The sequence below is a fragment of the Pelodiscus sinensis genome, chromosome 27, assembly GCF_049634645.1.
Source record: "Pelodiscus sinensis isolate JC-2024 chromosome 27, ASM4963464v1, whole genome shotgun sequence".
Lineage (NCBI taxonomy): Eukaryota > Metazoa > Chordata > Testudines > Trionychidae > Pelodiscus > Pelodiscus sinensis.
This window is the reverse complement of record NC_134737.1, coordinates 4,060,939-4,080,007: the sequence shown is the minus strand read 5'-3', so window position 1 is coordinate 4,080,007 and position 19,069 is coordinate 4,060,939. Positions and strand designations below refer to the sequence as shown.

Genomic DNA, 19,069 nt, shown 5'->3' with positions numbered 1-19,069 from the left:
CCCTCAACAGGTGTTGATCGGGTAGTCAATGGAGCTATCCCAGTTTACAAGTTTTGAACGTAGAGCACAGATCTTTATGCAGCTCCTTTCCTTTCTAGGAACTGTACCTCTCCACAGACACACGAACAGGATCTGCCCACAGCTTCCAAGTGTCCCACCCCAGTACCCGAGCAACTGCTGGATGTTAATTTCTGGGACATTAGAGTTGCATCAATTTCAGACATGACTTATGTTTTTAGGAAAAATTAGGAGTCTGGTGGCATCATTTTTGCAGGTACAGACTAACATGGATACCCCTCTAAGTCTTAAAGGTTATAATGCAAGCTGGAGACTTCCCTTATGGCAATAACTGGGAAACAGTATTTTGTTTCGGCCAACTGTAAAGAGACAGTTGAGAGGAAAAAGGAATACTTTATCACGCTATGGCATATTCTATGCAAGGAATTTATTCCTTACTACTGATGCCTAAAGACCTGTCAGGGATCAGGGTCCCACTGTGATAGGGGCTGCACAAACACAAAGACAGATCTTGTCCCATAGGCATCACAGTCTCTAGAACAAATGATCTGGTTATGGTGTGGTGAATCAAATCATGTCCGTCCATAAGCTCCTTCCTCATCCAGCATCAGTTAATCGAAAATGCAACGCAACCGCTGCCTGGGCTTTTAAGCACAATAAAAAACCCACAAAGGATTTGTTTGGCAGATTGTTAGGCACTGACCAGGTCTGGCTGTTGGGGTTATGACTGGAAGTAACTCTGCTGCCTGATGCTCACCCCGTAATCCTCCATGGAAGCAGACAAGCCTTATCTGGTGGGCTCCGATTCTGTCCCTTCTACTTGCTGCAGAACCAAATCCTTGGTTCCACCAGTAACCGGCCACGAGTGGATTGTCCAGGTTGTGCTAAAGTCCATGCCCTTCTGTCACAATTGAGGCTTCTTTTGGGCAGGCATTTTAGGGCAGTGATACCTTCAGCAGGAAGCAAAGATCTGGGGCAAGAGTCACAATGGTAGCCGGAGACTTCTTTTGTAAAGACAGAACCAAGTTTGATCCCATTACCTAGCATTCCTAATTAGGAAGCCACTTTTAGTCAATCAGCATCTTGCCTCCCTGAGCCAGGCACTGTGTACTAGAACTGGTTGCAACTTTCAATATTTGAAATTTCAATTTAATTTTTGAATTTTCTCCAGCTTTCATGTGCACTTGTGTAAATTCAATGCATGCCCTAAAGAAATTGCTGTCTTACTTTTGCTCGTTCCTCCTCCCTTTTACCTATTTATTTTCCTTTTACACTACTTCTGGGAGTAGGTACTGTGCCTCTGTGTGTGTGTGTGTGTGGAAAGTGTGTGCGCTCTTCAAGACACCTGTTAAATACCACCGCTACTGCTTTTCTCTTTTATAGAGCACACATGCATCTCTAAGGTCATAAATGATGCACATCTTCCCATAAACATAAGTCTCATCTCTCTGGAATGCAGCTGTGTATTATCAGGAGTTCACACCTGCCCAAGACTTTGTAATTGTCTATATGCTACACAGTGTCAGTCCTAGGATTCTCATGGCCAGATGCTCCTGGCTCTGAAAATGCAGGGCCCTATCATGACAACCCATGTGTTCCCTTCAACATCCCTGAAAATGTTTGTAGTGTTAACATTCTTGTGGGCACCTTTTTTTAACTTTGTGTTTGTAATGCCTTCACCTTAAGAATACATGTGCTTGCTTCTAATGAACTGTTTGGTAACTTGTAACAGCAAGCAATTATGCTGCTTACTGCTCTGCAAAGACAGCAAATCACAGATGCTAGGCTGTATAGGCAGTCTAGCCTCCTGGGAATATTGGTGTAAAACAAGTAGCAGCTTTCACACCTCAATCATAGAAGAGGGGGAAGAGATGTGGGTCTCTTCAAGCTAGTCGATGTCCCAGAATCTGGAAATCTGTAAGTGCCCCTGTAAAAGCATGGAAGGGCAACAGGTGCAGTTGCCTTGAACGGAGGCCAGGTCTACACGAGGCAATCAAGATATGCAACTCCAGCTACCTTAATTGCTTAGCTGGAGTGGACGTATCTTATTTGAACATTAGTGCCATCCCCACAGTGGGAGGAATGTGCCTGTCAACTTCCTTTACTCTTTACGAGGAGTAGGAATACTGGCATCATCAACAAAGTGCCCTCTGTGTTCGATTTAGTGGGTCTTTACTAGACCCATTACATCAAATGTCAGAAGAACAATGGCTGGAGCGCTCATCCACAGGTAAATATTGTCATGGCCTTTGACGCAAATCTCATGATAGCCCTGTAGGACCCATGACATTTGGGCAGTTCGAGTCCATTCAGTAGAGGGCAGTGATTCTATGGCAGCTAGATGCTATGGTGATGGGCCTGATTTAAGGGCTTGAATACAAGATGCACTACCCACCTCATCATAATATTCTCAGTTTTACTTAGGGGGAAGTTGAGACAAGACTAGTAAGTAGCCCAAGGTCACAAAGCAGCAGCAAAGCCAGCAACAGAACTCCAGGACTTGGGTTCAGTAGCCCTTAAAAGCCATCATTCCTCTTTCCTTGTCTGTACATGCATAGAAGATTCTTGATTTCCATGTACAAGAGCTATATTCTACAGTGATAAAACAAAACGGTAATGAACCATTTGAAAACCGTAGTAGATTCCTGTACAATAGTTAGAGGGATATTTTGAAAATAAAGTACCAATCAGTTCCAATGCCTGAGTGCTTCTCCCAGTCTCAGACCACCCCAAGAAAGGGGGCAAGTTTTCATTCAATGCAGCTGGTCGACAAATACAGCTTTTTACTATTATCCAGTATGCTCTCAACTCTGTGCATTGCTGGCAATCTTTGATGAATGTCTCAGTTAGCAAGTGTCTGTTAAGACCTCCTGTGCATATTAATTATGACTGCTACACATGCACAAAAATGTTACATTCCATGTCCCAATATTTTACACCTGTGGGGATTAGAAAATATAGCAGCCAACATGAAGATGCTAAGTTTGATCACTGGCTTACCTTGGGTCTTTGGTCCTTTGAAAATAATTGTTATGTCCCTGTTTGACACCTGGCATTATAATTAAAATCATACCATCATACCCTTTCCCCCATGCAGTTAGCTCTAATGGGGATGCCAATTTTAATTTCTCCTTTCCAGAGGAAGACAGTCCACGCACATAGAAATTATAGATTGAATCATTTAACTTTCGCCTGAGGTGAATTTTGCTCATGCTTAGCAGATTTGCAGCGTGTCGGGGTTTCGGGCCTGATGGCTTGCAGGCCCATCACAGACTACTCTGCACATGAAGGATAAATAAGCTCTCCTGCCGTTCAGCTTTGGCACCACTGACCTACCATAAGACCTTGCAATAATGTAAGATTTCAGCTACCCAGACTTCTGTTGGATACAGAGTCACCTCGTCCACTGGACAGTTCAGGGCAATGACTCCACGCCTTGGGGGCTGGTCTGGGGGCCTAGTGCCTTCAACTGGGGTTGGTCCTGCCCCTGCCTTCACTGGTGGAGGCAGGAATTGGTGCAACTGGGCTACCAGCTATGTCACTTGTGGGAGGGGGTAGAACTGTTCCCTCCTCCCCTCCATCCTCATCAGCAACAGGAAGTGGAACAACTTGGCGGGAAAGTCGGAAGAGCAAAGTGGCCTGGGGCCTTGTTTCTCTGCTTCCTGCTGCTACCAGTGAGTGTGGAAGAGCCCCAACTTCCCCAACCTTTGCTGCCAGTGCCAGGCTCCGGCAAACCCCCCCAGGTGGTATCACTCAGGGAAGAAGGCTTGGGCAGGAGCTGGTGCAGATGGGGGTGGCCCATGCCCTGCACCCCCGCTCCACTGGGGCAGCTCTGGTTGGATAAAGAATATCCCTGAATAGTTTCTAGTAAGCTCCTGCCATGTACTGGCAAGACTGTTTCAGAAAGCGAAGGAAGGAATGAGGGGGAACAGCCATTTTAGACTTCATTCTGTGCAACAGGGAGGAAGCAGTAGCAAAATCAGAAGGTGAAAGGCAATTTGGGGGAAAGTAACCCTGAAATGATAGATATGAATCTAACAAAAAGGAGCAGTGAACAGCAAAATAAGGACAGTGGACTTCAAGAAAAGCAAACTAAGAGACTGAAAGTCCCATGGGAAGACAATCTATGGCAAAAAAGGAATTCACTAGAGCTGGCAGTTTCTCAAGGAGACCGTATCAAAGGCAGAACTACAAACTATACCTGTGCAAAGGCAAGATACAGGAAGAGTATTAAGAAGCCAGTAAGACTACAACAGGAACACTGAACCTGAAAATCAAAAAGGAATCCCACAAAAAGCAACAACGTGGACAAATTGCCAAGGAGTACAGAAGAATAGCACCAACTTGTAGGGACAAAACCCAGGAAGGCTAAAGCACAAATGAGTGACACCAAGAAAGGAACAAGGGCAATGAGAGGTTCTTTAAATACATTGAGAAACAGAAAGTGTAGGTCCTCTACATATTGGGGAAGGAAAGCTTGACCAATGATGTCAAAATGGTTGAGATGATTAATACCTATTTTTCTTCAGTTTTCTCTAAAAAGGTTAATATTGACCAAATACTCATCTGAATTCATATTAACAAGGGCAAAGAATGCAAGTCTGACAATGGAAGGCCAGGTTAAAAAATATTTAAAAGTAAGTTAGAAGAATTCAATTTGGCAGGGCCTCTTGCAATTCATCCTAGAGTACATACAGAAATCTCAGAAGCAATTATCTGAGAACTCATGGAGGACCAATGAGGTCCTAAAGGACAGGAGAAGGGCAAACTTGGAATCTATCTTTATAATGGGGAATGAAGAGGACCCAGGAAATTGACCAATCAGCCTAATTTCTATATCTGGAAGGATACTTGGAACAAGTTACAAATAAAGCACTTTGTAAGCACCTAAGGGAAAAATAGAATTAAGGAGAGCCAACATAACATGGATGTGTCAAAAATACATCATGCCAACTCAACCTGATTTTCTTTTTTGACTGGCTACTAGACTAGTGGGATAGCAGGGAAGATGTGATAGATTTTTGTTTAAAAAACCCTATGGCATTCTCAAACAAGAGAAGCATAATCTAGATCAGGGGTTCTTAGCCAGTGAGGTGCACCTCCCCAGGGGAGGTGTGAAGGGGATACAGGGGAGCTGTGAGGTGCCTCCCAGAAAATTTATCGCAATTGCCTTTTCACTGGATAAAATTCTAAAGTTTACATTTCTTCATAATTAGTATTATGAATTAAAATTATAAACATTTCCTATTAACTTCTAGAGATCAGCACATTACAATAGCAGTGCGAATCAATCAGGCCTGTGACGACACACTACAACAACAGTACGCGAGCATTGCCGACTTTCATCTTCAAACATTACGTAAATTTGTTAGAAAAAAGTTCAAAATAAAAAGCTCATATTATTCCTTTAGGCTTTATAACGGGGTTCACTCACCACACAGCGCCACCAGCTATTGGACTTGGGAATTAGCTCAGATGGCTGCATGCAGCGTTGTAGCCAGACAGGAACCCCCCTTGTAACATCAATTTTTGCTTGCCTGGAGCATACAGGGCACACAGAGCAGAAGGCCCAGGCTGCTGTGACCGTGAATGGCTATAAACAGAGATACGCCAATTGCTGACCAAGAGGCTGCCAAGGAGTGCCCTTGACTCAAACCCATATTCATCCGAACACACATCCGTCCGCGGGTGGAGGAATCTCTCGCCCAGTAAAAAAAAAGAGTCTAGTACTCACAATTTAGTTCTCTTGCAAGTGTAAATTAATTTGAAACTTGCTTGTAAGAACTGGCGCCACAAAATGGACCAGTAGAATTTGGCCTCTTAGATAAAGAGGATACGGGCCCCCAGGGGTATAAAGATGGGTCCAGCAGCACATTTACTCTGAGTGTCAATCTACCATCTATCTGCTGGTAGGGTTAGGTGTTTGATCTCCCGAGGTTCCAGAGGGGACGCCCACCTCATATTCGTCTTTCCTAGGAATTGAGAGACCAGCCCTGGCCTGACACGCTGGAGTCGAGAGGCACAGAAAGGGGTAAAAATTGTACCTGGATGTGGTCCTTTGTTTAAGTACATATATATACACATAGTGTTAGAGCTCTTTAAAGATTAAGCTGTCACTTGGTACCATTATTTCTATTTTCTATCTTTATCTTTTTCCTGTAATCATTATTAAGACCTATATATATATATATATATATATATATATATATATATATATATATATATATATATATATATATATATATATATATATATATTTGTTAACAGTTAAGAAATAGAATAGCCATTGAAACCATATGTTTTTATAAGTCTTTTAATAAACCTGTAACTGTTTAAGCTTTAACCTGACTCCTTCAGTTGCTGTAATAGAACCAAGCACAATTTAAAAGAACTTCAGCAGGTCATAAAGGGACAGACATAGGGAAAGCTTGGGCGTTTGGATCTGTGTCACTCCCAGGTGACAAGATCCATTGGGGCACCTTTTCAGCCTTTCCTAGGCTGCCCGCTGCGAAGGAACCCCTGTGTTCTAGCAGCTAAAATCTAAGGTGTAATAAGCTCTTCCTATATAACGGAGCATCTGTTGGCTTGCTGGCCACCCTCTGCGACGGGACCCTAGTCTGAGGGTAGGCCTGCTGGCCAGTTTGGCCAGGCCTTGGCAGCCCAGGCAGGGAAGCCTTCACTGGCCTGAGGGAAGGCAGCTGTGGGAGGCCCAGGCCAGGTCTCAGCCTCATCAGCCAGGAGCTCTGGGCAGGCCTCTGTCTCCCTCAGAGGCTGAGCCCCGACTGAACTTCCTGGCAGAGTTCTTATAGTCCTAGCCACGCCCCTTAGCTTCCTGTCAGGTGAGGGGGCGGGGCTAGGCTGTGCACAAAATGGCTGGGGGGGGGGGGAAGACATGAAGTTCACTTTCAGGGGAGGTGTGAAGGTAAAAAGGTTAAGAACCCCGATCTAGATGAAATTACCACAAGGTGAGTGCACAGCTCATTGAAAAGACCATACTCAAAGAGTAGTTCTCAATGGTTTGTGGTCAAGCTAAGATGGCATGTCTAGTGTGGTCCTGCAGGGGTAGGTCCTGGTTCCTGAACTATTAAAAGTTTTCATTAATGACTTGGAAAATGGAGTGGAGAATTTGCTGGTAAAATATGCAGAGGTCTTAAATATGGATGGGGTGACAAAGACACTTTGTATGAGAGGATTCATATTCCAAATGACCTGGACAAATTGCAGAATTGTCACCAAATTTGATCTTGTCGATTTCAGACCAAATACCAAGTAATAGACTTAAGAAAAAAAAAGTACAACCACAAAGAGGCAAACCACATGTTCAACTTGCTACATGGTTGTGTTGCTGAGAAAGACCTGGGGGTTATAGTGGATCACATGTTGAATAATGGTACATCTACATGGCACGCTATTCTGGAATAAGCTATTCTGGAAGGTATATTCTGAAACAGCACATGGACACTGCAGGGAAGCCTCAAAATTAGTCTGAGGCAGGCTTCCCTAACATAGATGCGCGACCTTGATTTAAAGCCCCAGGAAGCACTGGGGAGAAATGACCTTGGAGAGGAGCTATTTTGAAATAAGCAGCAGTGGAATGTGCACAAATGCCCTATTTCGAAATAGTTATTTTGGAAGAGGAGATATTCCTTGTGGAATGGGGTTAACAAGTCAGAACAAGCCCTATATTATTTAGAAATAATGGAAATTGCTGTGTAGCTGCTCTCATTGTTATTTTGGAATAACAGCTATTATTCAAAAACAATGGTGCAGTGTAAAAGCACCCTATGAGTCAAACGTGATGCTTCTAAAAAAAGCTAAACATTCTTGGGCGAGTTAACAGGAGTGTCATATGTAAGACATTGCAGGCTCTACTCAGTGCTGTGAGTTCAGCTGGAATACTGTATCCAGTTCTGGGTACCACACTTCCAGAAAAATGCGGACACACTGGAAAGAGTTCAGAGAACAAGAAAGTTTTGGGAAACTTGACCAATGAGGAATGTTTGAAAAAAATGGGTCTGGTTTAGTCTTAAAGAATTGCATGGGGACTTGGTAAGTCTTCAAATATACTAAAGGTTGTGATAAGGGGACAGGGATCGTGAATACTCCATGTACTCAGTAGTACCTGGAGTGAAGAAACCCTCAAAGGCAAAAAGAAGGAGTCCTGTGGCACTTCAGAGGCTAACAGATTAGGATAAACTTTTGTGGGTAAAACCCACTTCAGATTAATTGGAGTGGAAATTAGAGACAGGGGTGTATATTTATGTAAGTACAACAAAAAAAGTCACTCATCAAATGTAGGACAAATGTTAGAGGCTAGTCAAGTCATGGTGGATGTGGCTCATTCACAGCAGCTGATCACTATGGAAAACATTTTCTGGAGAAAAAGAATGTGTCCCAGAAACAATAAAGGGTATTATAATTCTTAATGAGATAAGATAACTGCATTTTTGAAAACTCTGGTTTCAGAAGGGTGCAGGATGAGTAAACGAGTGCTGGGACAGCAACACAAGATAGGCACATTCCTTCTAAAAAGGACAATTTATAATCTTTAGGAAAAATATAGCTGCAAGCAAAATCAGAAAAGGAAAGAACTGGAAAAGTGAGCATAAAGAACGGGGATTTTACCTTGATGTTTGTAAATGTAGTTCATTTTAAGATCTAAGGTAAATCCCATGATGTACTGACAGTACAGCTGTAGGGCTGGGGGGACTAAAGGCTAGTAAAAGCAAAGGACAAGAAAGAATATAAATGACTTCAGACTCCTGAGCCGCATTTTAAATTCTATGGCTTGGATTTCCCAGCAATAGAACTTTTGTATTATCATAATTAAAGGGAACATGCTCGAGTTGGCTAGGAAATGGACTTTCAGCTCAGCAAAGAGTTTTTGGATAAATATGTTAAGGAAATGATCCCTGCCAAAGAATAGGGAAAGTTAAGGTAAGTTAGCTGATCCAGTTCCTTCAAAAGGTCATCAAGTTCTACACATTCCCACGGAACATTTCACTTTTCGACTAACTGGCATTTTCCAGCTGAAATATGGGACTTTTTTGGATGAAGCACTGAGCTCTAGACCACACTAGTGTACCAATGAGGGAGATTAAAGTATGCTCTATGGGGTCTCAATGTGATAGTTCCAAAGAGTTATCCGAGTCAGGACCACTCAACTCTTGCCACATCACTCAACGGAAGACAGGTCTTGGTTACATAGAAATGGGTTTTCAGGTCAGTGTGGGAGGTCCCATTATTTTATTTTTAATTCCTCTAAAGGATTAATTTGATTATTAAGCTTATCTCTGTGGTATTTGCCCAGGCAGCCAGCAAAGATAGATTATAGAACAGTGGTTCCCAAAATTTTCAGCATCACCCCCCCTTCTGATTTTTGAAAAACCTTCACATTCCCCTCCTCTCCCCCCCAAAAAAAACTTGAACCAAAAAAAAAAGAACTCGAGCAGGGCAGCAAAACTTGATGGTGGGGCTGGGTCGCCTCGCACCCCCCCTGGAATTTCTTCACAGGCACACTCTCCAGTTTGGGAACCCATGTTCTAGAATAAACGAGTCTGACAGATAATAAAAATATGGAAATACACCATCTCATAGAACTGGAAACTACCTTGAGAGGTCATCGAACCCAGGCCCCTGCTCTCACAGCAGGACCAAGTACATGACAGATTTGCTCCAGATCCCTCAACAGCCCCCTCAAGGATTGAACTCACCACCCTGGGCTTAGCAGGCCAATGCTCAAACCATGGAGCTATCCCTACCTTTGTAACCTTGGGTGATGGGAGTGACAAGGTATGATCAGCTGGGATGCTGGCATGGGACTTTCAGATGCACAGCCCAGGACCAAAGAGGGGCTGAGGATTAGATTATACATGTAATGAAGAAAAACAAGTCAGATGCAGGCTGCATTATTTCCCCAAACAAAGAAATTTACCCCTGTGCTAGAAATCAGGACAAGACCAATAGGTTACAGTGTCGCACTCAAAACAGAGCTTAAGTGAGACCTCATTGAGCCAACATCAGGTTTGTACACTACCTAACAGGAGGAAAATCATCCACGATCTAGTGCTAGTGCACAGTACCACCCCACTTCATGTGGGAATCCTGTTTCACTTCCAATGGCAAATTTTCAGTATGACACTGCACACTCCCACAGATTGTGAGCACACAGATCATGTGGGCTCACCCACAGCTTTTTATGCACTGTTCAATGTGTGCCCACCAAGGCACGTTTTGCACATGCTCAACAGATGCATTTGCAAATACTGGGGGTGCAGTCCAGGCTTCCTGGTAATTTGCCTTTCAGCGTCCTGTCTGGCAGAAGCCGAGAGACTTGCAGGAAAGCACATTCTGAAGTCAGGAGAGCAGTGTAGAAAAGCCTAATAAAAGGTAGGCACAGGAACCATCTGTCTGGCTCCATAGCATTCTGTAATAATTAAGTGTAATACACTATTTGGTCTTAAGACATTTGGACTATATCCACAGTAGTGGGCAGCTGGTGACATTGTATTGATAGGGGCTATAACATCTGAACGCTGGCTAGATCAGATTAGTCAGTAGTTTGTTACAATCACTTTCCCGCTGCTAACTCAGCCTGCCTGCTTGATTTACTGCACCCCTCCTAAAGAAAACTCACATGTCTATTTGTATTCAGCTCCTAGACAGGCATCCGGATTCAAGGAAACAACCATATGCAATTGTGAAGGGAGCAGATGCTACATAATCAACTGTAATTTAAAGAAAAAGGAAAGGTGATAAATGGACCAAAATTGCATTCAGCATCAAGAACTTTTCTGTTGTTGCGCTCACAAAAATGATGTTCTGCTTGCAGCTTTGCATCTCCTGCTGACACTGGCTGGCTTCCAGAATAAAGCCACCAAAGGCCAACTGTTTCTTGCCATGTCAGCTTCATTTTATATCCTTACTACCGACTCACTCACCAACTGGGATTTGTTTCACAAGAGATAGTTGTACTTCTTACTAAACCACCATGAATGGAATGAACTTGGGGCTGTGTCAGATGATGGGGTGATTCACTGCGGCACTAATCTTCTACAGATTTCATAAGACTGGCCATTAAATAGCACAAGAGATTCCAGAATTATTCCTTCCTGTCAAGTCCCTTCTTAGGGATGAGCTAGAGCTGAACTTCTGAACCTTGTATCTTCTCTGCTCACCTGAGATGCCTTGCTGCAAAAATAGCCCTAGGATTCATAATACCACAGTTCAGTTCCCTGCTCAGTAACTGGCTATGTCTACACTACCACCATGTAGCTATACCCATTGTAATCTAGCTAGCACAGCTCACAAGAGCATTAAAGACACAGGCTTTGGTGTGGGATAGCAATAAGACTACATAGCCACGGGGAAGTGCAGGGTTGCATGGCTAGAACCCTGCAAATTCTGCAGAGATCTGGGGACCATTAATTAGGGATTGTGGATGGATGCAGATCCAAACTACCTCTTTAGAGACTCACAAATTGGTGCCTGTCTGCTTTATGTCTGTGGAGCAATGCAGCCAGGGGTGTCAATATTCAAGTTTGTGGAGGGGATATGGATACAAATTGTGTGTCTGCGCAGGGTTGTGTGTGTGTGTGTGTGTGTGTGTGTGTGTGTGTGTGTGTGACCCACACTGCTGGGTCTTCACTTCACTGCTGCATTTGGTTTAACTTATAGCGGCTACTCGTGGGAGTGGAGTTAAGTGGAACATAGGAGGCCAGGGGTAAAAAAACCCAGACCACCTTCCTCACCCTAAGAGTGCTATGAGACAGTCAGGATTGAGATGCCTTTACTGGAGAGAACCAGCATTGCAGCTAAGGGCTCAGGAGAGCTTTGTGGGAGCTCTGGGTGGCATGGAATAGCAGGGGGTGCAGCAGCATATAACATACACAGGTAGAGCTGAAAGGAGAAAGCGGTATATTGCTTGCCAGCTTGAGTCCCAGGGCTGTCAGCACATCAATTTCTGCAGCACCTCCCTCCCCAAAGAGATATTTAAAAAAGAAAAATAAAAGTAATCATTCTGTAATTCAATACAATACTAATCAATTGTGACAGGACCTAGAGAATATTTTCACGGTGCCAATTACTTAAAGGGCAAAGATGCCATACCACTATTAAAATGATGGCACAGACAGCTCTCTAGGACATTGTGGAACAATGAATTAAATGCTGTTCAACTTGTTCAATGAAATAAAGTATTGGATCATTAACCTTACCAATGTCAATGTGTTGCCACTATCAAATTCAACTAAATGAGTGTCCAAGGTAATAGTAAAAAGCACACTTCAGACCAAGAAATGCATTAATATATTATTGGCTGCTAATAAAGAGAAACTCTAATGCAGTGTGAGCAAGAGAGAAAGGAACTAAAGAAGTACGTCTTAGAGGTAGTCAAAATTAGATAGAGATGGAAAGATCTGTATGTACATTTACTCCTGCATATGTGCGCATGCATAAAAATGTTCAATGCGTATTATTTATATGCATATTATGTACAATATGGATCCTTCTTTCATGGCTACATCTCTCTTCCTTTCTTGCCACCTCCCTATTCAGGGTCATCAACTTTTATAGACTTTTTCCACGACACATGATTATTCATCTGGCTGTTGTGTTAAATGGGCGCTAGTCTGCTGATATTCAAACCACACATCGACTTTGGACTCATTCTTGACCTCTTCCATTCAGTGTCAGCGCAAAGGTCATCTTATCAACCTCACTGTGGGTCTCTGTTGGACACATCCAATCCAGTGTGCATCTTCAGTGAATTTGGCCCCATCACCACAATGTTTTGTTTCTTATCCCAGAGCATCCAGCCATTTCACTTTCAGTTAGTCAAGTGCAAGGCATGGCAGTGGGGATCTCTCCCCATCCCCAATCAGCTGGGAGGCTGAATGTTTCTTCACTGCTTCCTCCCTTGCAAGAGCCTTTCACTGGCATGAGCATACCCAAAGTGGATGTACCCTGTTTTTTCACTCTAGTATGTCACTGAGCACACACTACATGTCCCCAGTTGTATGTTATAACATGGGAAGCAAAGTTGTGTGAATACACAGACACTTCACCCATCACTGCAAAGCAGCCACCTCTGAGATGGAAAATGGCTTTTAGAAGCACAAGCAGCTTACAATACTCTGGAAAAAGATAGCGTGTAATTGAAAATGCATGTGACCAAATAGACATGACCGAATAATAGCCGCATGCTGTTACATTCCTATTTTAAGACCGAATGAACCAAATTTAAAAGAGGACAAGAAAAAAACCACACTTACCCTTTCACTCATGAATGAGCAAAAAGAAGGCAGGAGGAGGAGAACCGTGCCTTCCTAAGACATTTTCAATTTTATTTTAAATGAAAATAGAATTAAAGACAATATGCAGATTTAAGACAGGCAAAAACCATAGAAACATATGGATATTGGCCATGACTGGGCTCATTTGTATTCTGTGATAATAGGGTTACTTAAACCGGTTGATTCTATTACAAGCTCAGATGATACTAGAGATGCCCATCACCAGAAGGGTTAAATACTCATGGTACTAGCTAGTTACCAAATCACCATTATTATACTATTTCATATTAACTTTACAGTAGCAGCTGATTCATTAGAGCATCTTATGTTACTATAGCATGAGCTAGACTCAAAATACTGTTTGCAGAGTAACAAAGCTTGAAATATCTAAGTTAGGTTCAGATTCTGCCTAAGACAGCACAAGCAGAGTGTGTTCAGAGGGTATGATGGGTGAAAGGCCTGCACACAACCTAGGCCAGGTCTACACTACATGACAAAGTTGACCTAACATACACAACTCCAGCTACCAGAACTCCAGCTACCAGAATAGTTTAAGATGAAGCCCATGTATGTTAAGTCTAATTTCTCAGGCATCCCCACTGCCAGAAGTCGACAGGAGAAACTCCTGATGGAGAATTTTAATCCGAGGGTTCCGATGGGGGTCCAAAACACCTACCAAATCAATTTCATTCACCCTTCTTAAGCAACCAGCTTTATTCAGGAGTGCATTCCAGAGCAAAAATCTCCAGGATACTCAGGAAAGTTTTGCAACTTCCTGAACAAAGTCTTTTGTACTATCTTACATGGTAATCATCCCTTTCCCACTGACCACTTACAGTTACACACATACACAGGTCATGCCATCTGCACCAAATCCCCTTCAATCATTACCTACTGCCTCACATTCCCTTCTCTGGCCTTACAACAGGTTCATACCCGTAAAACAGCTTTATACCAGTTTCACCTATCTCCTTGTTGCATATCTGTGACCAAGCATGGCCCCCTTTACAAAGACCAGGCTAACATCCAGGTCACACAGAGGTCATACTGACAAATTAATTTTATCCTTCACCCCCATCGACTTTCCTTACTCCTTGCCATCCTGTGGCATACCAGGTCAACAAGGGCACCATCAGTGAACGATTTAGCAGGTCCTCACTAGACCCGCTAAATCAAACCCCAGAAGATCGATCTTTAGAGAGTTGTTCTCAGGGTAAGTGTAAGGCAGGCCTGAGACTAGGACTCAAGTTTTTGAGATGTTAGACAATACAAGCTATTTAGGCTCCCTTAACTTTTGTGTTCATGTAACTAATCCTCTTTGCTGTTCATCAATGGGCCAAACACTATTGAGTTACACCAGATGCTATGACATCAAATTCAAAGGGACTAAAAAGGCTCAATGCAATACATTTCAATACTCCTTTATTGTACTTAAAGTTATTGAGGTCACTGCTACAACCCACAAGGATAGTCACACTTGATAAACATGGATAAGAAGAGCAGCCAGATGACTATATTTAGGGTACATCTAAAGCTACATACCTCTTTCAAAAGAGGGATGTAAATTAGACATATCAAAATTGCAAATGAAGCCAGGATTTGAATTTCCCGCATTTCATTTGCGGGATCGCGTCACGGCATTTTCGTAAAACACTATTTTGAAAGTGACACCATGGTCTAGATGCGGTTCTTTAAAAAAAGCGCCTTTCAAAAGATTCTGTAAACCTTGTTTTTGAGGAGTACAGGATCTTTCGAAAAAGGCTTCTCTTTTCAAAAGAACCATGTCTAGATGGCAGTGTCACTTTCAAAAGAACTCTGTGATGCGATTATGCAAATGAAGCCCAGGAAATTCAAATCCCAGCTTCATTTGCAATTTTGATAAGTCTAATTTACATCCCTCTTTTGAAAGAGGGATGTAGACTAGACTTACCCTTACAGTGCACATCAACAGTCCTGCAAAATGTAGGGATGACACTACGTAGTCGTGAGCATTTCCCTGTCACCCTGCTCATAATCATCTACATAACCTAGCATAAGTAGATATGGTAATAATGTGTAATTAACAGAAGAATGGCCATACTGGTCAGACCGAAGGTCCATCAACCCAGTACCCTGTCTGCCGACAGTGGCCAATGCCAGGTGTCCCAGAGGGAGTGAATTGAACAGGTAATGATCAAGCGTCTCTCTTGCCATCCATTTCCACCCTCTGACAAACAGAGGCTGGGGACACCGTTCCTTACCCATCCTGGCTAATAGCCATTTATGGACTTAACCTCTATGAATTTATCTAGTTCTCTTTTAAACCCTGTTATAGTTCTAGCCTTCACCACCTCCTCAGGCAAGGAGTTCCACAGATTGACTATACACTGTGTGAAGAAGAACTTCCTTTTATTTGTTTTAAACCTACTGCCCATTAATTTCATTTGGTGCCCCTAGTTTTTATATTATGGGAACAAATAAATAACTTTCTTATTCACTTTCTCCACACCACTCATGATTTTATAGACCTCTCTCATATCCCCCCTTAGTCTCCTCTCTTCCAATCTGGAAAGTCCTAGTCTCTTTAATCTCTCCTCATATGGGACCCATTCCAAACCACTAATCATTTTAGTTGCCCTTCTTTGAACCTTTTCTAATGCCAGTATATCTTTTTTGAGATGAGACCACATCTGTACGCAGTATTCAAGATGTGGGCGTACCATGGATTTATATAAGGGCAATAAGATATTCGCCTTCTTATTCTCTATCCCTTTTTTAATTCCTAACATTGTTTGCTGCTACAAACAGGATGTTAGGAATCATTAAAAAAGGGATAAAGAACGTCTTCAGAGAACTATCCATGACGACTCCAAGATCTCTTTCCTGATTAGCTGTAGCTAAGTTAACCTACATCATATTATTGGGTTATGGCTTGATTTGAAGAATTGTAACATGCTAATCAGGATACAACTTGAGAAACCTTAGTGAAAATATTGTATGTGCTGGATACCCTGGAAGGTGACACTTGTCCCTGTGAAAAGAGCCAGCATGAGGCTAACGTACCAGTTACGTCCCACTCAGGCTAAGCATTAAGTGCCAGATGGAGTACCACTTTACGAATAGCCTCACTGATTGTGGTACGCAATACTCTGATGGGAACAAAGGGTTCACGCTAATTGGGTCTTCACTGCTGCATAGACCTAACTCTGGTCCTTTGTACCAGGGTAAAGGGCTTTCATCCTTGGTCCATATTTCTGTTCTTCACTCAAAACTTCATTATACTTCTCTGCTCACCTTTGGGTCTTAACCCACATTTTCAGTGACTGAATTATCAGCCTTGGCTAAATATGACATTGCCTAGAAATAGTTTAGAAGGAACAAGGGCACCATTGTCCTAATGTAAGAAAGCATGCACGCCACATGATGGATCATGTGCTAGATGCAATGCTACATTTGGTCAGGTTCATTGGTCACACCCCAATCTGGACCATCTGAAAATTTAAAACCAGAGGTCATGAACCACATCAGTGATCTAAAATTTGCATACTGTATTTGTGCTGGCTGGCATTAGAGACCTTTTTCCAGATGTGCTCACTGGTAATTTGGTGCCCCTTTTGAGGTAAAATGGTTCCACTTACCAAGCAGACCCTGTAGAAGTATTTAGCCTCCTAGTCCTCTTGTAGAAATTCTTCATGGATGGTCACCTCCATTTTTGTAACTTCAACCTTAAGAGAATTACAGACTTACTACTGAAATGAATTCTTTCATCATGAGACCACCAACTACTGCGGATGTGGAAAGATATTATTGCTGCCTGGGGGTAATGGGAAGGTGGCAGATAGTCTTCATGGTTTACAGAGATAGAAATGATAGTCTAGTAACAGGCTGTTTTACTCCCCCAGTAAGAGTTGTATAGGAACCATATCGTGATGCTAAACTTGGATGGAAATCAGTAATACCTTGAACAGCGCTTCAACAGCTGAGAAATCAAGCACTTGTCATGTGCCAACAACATCAGGACTGAATCCATCTGTTGTGCTACTGCATGTACCAGATACATGTCTGGGTCTCCATCCATGCCAAACAAACATTAACGCATCACAGCAACAAAAAGGTAAAGTGGGAGGACTGTTAGAAAAGGGATTAATATGGCTGGCTGAATTATCCCCCTGCATGTTCTGGGATTTGACCATTTGAGGATTTTAGTGAACAATTCCCCTCCTCCCATGCCAAATGCCCATTTAGCATATCCTTCATCAAGCTGGTGACAGCTGCTTCTCACCCCCTGGTGTAGGACCCAGAATTTTCTCCCCTTAGTAACTGTCTTCTCAGGCCAGAAAAATCATGTGGGGGTAGCTTCCAGCCCACCCCAACAAAAAAGTCAACACACAAAACCCCTTTCAGCCAGTCTCCTCCTCGGCCCTCCAAGCTCATTCAATAGTCCTTTCTCCAGTAGGGTGTGTCCTGGCTTTCCCCTTGTTGACCTGAGTTGGAAGGGTCACTCAACTCTATGGAAGTTTATATATGGCCTCCAAGCAAGGACCAGTACTTCCAAGGACATCACTACTGTACTGCCTCAAACCTTCGCTTGCTCTTGCTTCATCTCTTCCTGGAGTCTGTCTTTGTCCTGGCTCCTCACAAGCTTCTTCCCCATAGGCTCTCTCCTCAGCGGTTCATGGAGCCTCACACGAGTTTGTCCTGTTAAAACAGCATCCCTAGCAAAGCAGTTACTCTTCTGCTACTTCCAAGGAAAGTTGGCTTTTAGGTTTGCCATGCAGCCTTGGAAAAAGACATCAGTTCTCTCCAGGTGACAGAGCGAGGGAAGAGGAGAATTCTATGAAGTATGCTAATATCCTTTTGGAGCCAACACAAGCAGAATGACAAAGAGGGATGTGGAATGGGGTTGAGACTGCCAACTTTTAAGCATCTTTAAAAAAAGTGATCCATTTCAAAGAACACAACAAGGTTTTGGATGTGCCTTTGAAATTCTATGGAGATGCTCCTTATTTCAGAGTAAACCAGGCCAAAAGAAACAAGACTTGGCAGGTCTGTCAGGTCAAAGTGAGAGATGAAGTTGTGGCTTGAGTCTGTTCCATGATGGATTCCTTGATTAAGGAGTATGTTTCAAATTTAAATATAACCCTTCACTTGGATTACCCTCTGGATATAGCATGGAGAAAGGAACTGGAGTGTTTTTAGCACTTATTGTTGGTAATGATTTCAGTTTGCAGTACAGCTGCACTTGATAGTTATTGCTATGTTCCAGTACATTTAACGCCTCCCAAATGTGAGTAAATGAAAAACCACGTATACTACTCTGTTCTGCAAGTGAAATGTTTTTATGATTTCATAATGTGGGAGAAGAATTGCAGGCAAAGAACTTTCAGTTGTACTGATCTTAATTTGCCCTGCAATTTTACATCCCTTGGCCACCAAACTACCTGAGAACTGGAGCGAGGCCTCCGGGGTGAATTATTTAAAGACCACCCTCCATGATCATGTGACTTAGATGGAGGAGGAATATCCTAATGAACATACGAAGAGAAAAATAAGTCACATGATCACTGATTGAGAACTGTTCCAAGCCATTGAATCTGTATAATCAAGTCTGTATTTGAAGTACAACTGAAACACTCGTTTGTGATTAGATAATCAATAATGGCATCTTCTACAGAGCCATTGCCTATACGATTTAATATCTTTCCTTGCAATAAGTCTGACATCCTATTGATCAACAAAGACATGAATGGCTGCTTTAGGATCACCCCAGTTTTGGTTTT

At 42.7% G+C, this 19,069-nt stretch overlaps 1 long non-coding RNA gene across 2 annotated transcripts in view; it reads right to left on the bottom strand.

The window, feature by feature from the left end:
• The window catches only part of LOC142820906 (uncharacterized), a 99,299-nt gene that overhangs the window by 14,221 nt on the left and 66,009 nt on the right, over positions 1-19,069 (bottom strand). For both annotated transcript variants that reach the window (XR_012897910.1, XR_012897909.1), the window contains exon 3: positions 16,928-17,014. This is a non-coding gene — a long non-coding RNA (uncharacterized LOC142820906). The remainder of the gene's footprint in view (positions 1-16,927; positions 17,015-19,069) is intronic.